At 39.8% G+C, this 309-nt stretch overlaps 1 protein-coding gene across 8 annotated transcripts in view; it reads right to left on the bottom strand.

Moving 5' to 3' along the window:
- Positions 1-309, bottom strand: part of CDC25C (cell division cycle 25C) — a 29,982-nt gene that overhangs the window by 4,155 nt on the left and 25,518 nt on the right. The gene's annotated exons all lie outside the window — the stretch shown is intronic.

The following is a 309-nucleotide window of genomic DNA, read 5'->3' on the forward strand; positions in this document are numbered from 1 at the left end:
GAAAGAAAGAAAGAAAGAAAGAAAGAAAGAAAGAAAGAAAGAAAGAAGAAATACTGTACTATTAAAAATTATGAAATGATGTTGGGGTGCCTGAATGTCAGTTAAGCATCTGACTCTTGATTTTGGCTCAGGTCATAATCTCCTGGTTCATGGGTTTAAGCCCCATGTTGGGCTCTGCGCTGACAGTGCAGAGCCTGCTCGGGATTCTCTCTTTCCCTCTCTTTCTGCTCCTTCCCCACTTTCACCCTCTCGAAAGAGAAAGAAGAAAGAAAGAAAGAAAGAAAGAAAGAAAGAAAGAAAGAAAGAAAG

The sequence above is a fragment of the Herpailurus yagouaroundi genome, unplaced genomic scaffold (genome assembly GCF_014898765.1).
Source record: "Herpailurus yagouaroundi ecotype Mexico unplaced genomic scaffold, PumYag 192, whole genome shotgun sequence".
Lineage (NCBI taxonomy): Eukaryota > Metazoa > Chordata > Mammalia > Carnivora > Felidae > Herpailurus > Herpailurus yagouaroundi.